This window comes from Furipterus horrens, unplaced genomic scaffold (assembly GCF_987537825.1).
Source record: "Furipterus horrens unplaced genomic scaffold, mFurHor1.1.pri manual_scaffold_11, whole genome shotgun sequence".
Taxonomy (NCBI): Eukaryota; Metazoa; Chordata; class Mammalia; order Chiroptera; family Furipteridae; genus Furipterus; species Furipterus horrens.
This window is the reverse complement of record NW_028327181.1, coordinates 59,382,370-59,385,319: the sequence shown is the minus strand read 5'-3', so window position 1 is coordinate 59,385,319 and position 2,950 is coordinate 59,382,370.

Genomic DNA, 2,950 nt, shown 5'->3' with positions numbered 1-2,950 from the left:
TAATATTTGAGTGCTCACTTTACTAGGATTCAATGGAGGTTTAAAATTTAGGTAAATCAGGCCAACCACAGAAATACTGGAGGCATCCCCTTGACCAAAACGAAGCCTAACAGCTCATTTATTTCTACTTGCTTTCACTGCTCTTTCAACCTCACTTTTTTTTTTAAGATTTTATTTTTAGAGAGGAGAAGGGAGAGGAGAGAAACATCAAGTGTGTGGTTGCCTCTCACACACCCCTAACTGGGGACCTGGCCTGCAACCCAGGCATGTGCCCTGACTGGGTATCAAACCAGTTACCCTTTTGTTTGTAGGCTGGCACTCAATCCACTGAGCCACACCAGCCAGGGTTCTTTTACTTAATTTAAAAAAAAAAAAAAACCTCACTCAGGGATGTATTTATTGATTTTTAGAGAAAGGAAAGTGGAAGGAGGATCGAGGGGGGTGAGAGAGAACGAGAAACATCAATGCGAGAGAGAAACATCCATCTGTTGCCTCTAGTACGTACCTTGACCAGGGATTGAACCTGCAACCTTTTGGTGTACGGGAAGACAACTAACCAAATTAGCCACCTGACCAGGGCATGAACCTCACTTCTTGATGCCTAGTTCTTCTTTGTCCCCCACCTTATTTCCCCATTTCTTTTTCTTTAGGATATCTGTGGCAGCAGAGCTCCAAACTCTTACCCTCCTCCTGCCAAAATTAGGAGAACTATTTTCACATGTTCTTCTATGGAGGGGCCTCTTCTCTCTTCATATCTGTAAGAGGAACAGAACTTAATCTGAAGATCAGGGTCACAAAACATAAAAACTGGTATGAGCACTCCAGGCTATGTAAAGGAACCCAACACTCAACATGTTTTTTAAAACAATATTTTGGCAGTTTATTTCTTGACAAAAAGTTGAAACATTCTTAAATCACCTTGCAGTTAAGCTTGTTTATGCCAAAGTTGACTCCCTTTGGAGTAGGTTCCTTTATTTAACTCTGGGTTGACACTCTGTTGTCTATAACAGTAACTAGGTATGTTTTGGGTCCAAGGCAGAACACAGTATAAGTAACTGGCAAAAACTGTCCTTTTCATTTTAAAAGTTCAGTACACATACAACAGAAAACTATAGAGTATGAAGTCAGTTTTAGGTACACATATTCACACACTGTGAATGTGTCTTTAATTATCTACCATGAAAATGTGCTACTTAAATAAAAAAGGAGATGTCTGGATATCTACACTAACATTCTAAAAACCTGTTGTATAACATCCAAACTTCTCATTTGCTTTACAAAGTCCCCCACCACATCCTTATTTTCCTCACACCCATACATAACCATTTCTGGACAAGTTTGATGTTCTCTGTCCATGTCATTCCAGATGTCCATTACATCATATAATCATTCTTATATGACCTTCAACATTTCATGACTTCTGGAGACCCTTTAAAACGCCACCAATGATTAATCCCAGCTTTAATGAGCATCCAAAGAGTGTGTATAATTGTTTTTCAATCTATGATTGTTTGTAGGCTGAGTGCACACATCTCTTATTCCCTAAGCATAACAGATTAGCTCTTTTGTGAAAAATTCAAAGATTACTTTCTTCAAAAGATCACCAAGCCAAACATTTGCCCATATTTTTATTTACTACATATACTATAAACATATACAATACATGCTACAAAAAACATTTTTTCAAAATTTAACTGTCAAGAAAGTGTATAGTGTTATAATACAATGGCACATGTTCATATTTTATTTCAAATTTGCTTGCTTATCACCCATTTCAAACCATTAATAGTGAAATGTTACTTAAGGATAATTAAAAATTATCTATTTGTACTATTAACAATAAACAATTCCAACAAATTAATAAGAATTAACCATGTCAAATATTAGTATCCAAAAACTGGGCTTTTGCAAAATGATTATATAAAATATAGCAGCCAATTTCTGTTCACTTTGCTCTGTGACAATGTACATATGCACTTGAATAGGATTCTAGCATTTATTTTTGGAAGACACTTTTAAGAAGTCCTTCTTTTTCTTTAGGTTCAACAACTACCACATCCAGCCAAATCCAACCCGACAGTTCATATAATGGCTTCAGACAACCCAACATCGTGAAATTCTTATGATTTGGGTAGAGTTGCATGTACCACTAATATTACATAATGTGAAAAGAGACATTATAAGCCAATATCATAATGTCAAAGGCAAAAGAAAATACAAACATTCAAATCAGTTGTGACAAGGTTTTTCCTACAAATATTTTAATGTCATACTTTCAAGAAAACAAGATTTAATGTGTATTTGGATTTTACAGTATCTATGCCCTAACTGAAAATTTAACAAAGTAGCCAGAGGGAATTAAGTCTAGTATTGCAAATTTGTTCATTCAACACTGAGCACCCACTATGTGCATAGCACTGTGCTAACATTTCAAAAGTTGAGCACTAATGTCTTTATCAAGCATCACCTTAGTGTGAGGTAAAAATATATTAAATCAGCATCAACTCATTAGTTTACTGGTGGAATGTATGTGGTCCTGCGCCAGCCGGCTTCCCTGTGCCATATAATGAGCTTCTGCACACCTCTCACTCACTCACACGAACATCTGCACACCCACTGTGCCAGGCACTGTGCTAATCACTGGGAGACCATGATTTGGTGTACATCAAAGGCGGCAAATTAACCATTACCAATGCAAAAGAATTAGAAAGATACATTTCTTTTCTAAAATGAGGCCCTAAGCAAAATATAAGGTGTTTCTATTGGTCATACCACACCACAGACCAGTTAGTGCCTTTCTAGACTGGAAACTAGCTTTGAGAATTTCATTTTGTAGTCTATATAGTCTAGATCATTTTTGGTCTCAATTATCTATTCTTTGGAGCACCTGACCCCATATAAACCATTCCATACTTAAAAGAATTTGTAAACTAAACTTGAACATAAAAAG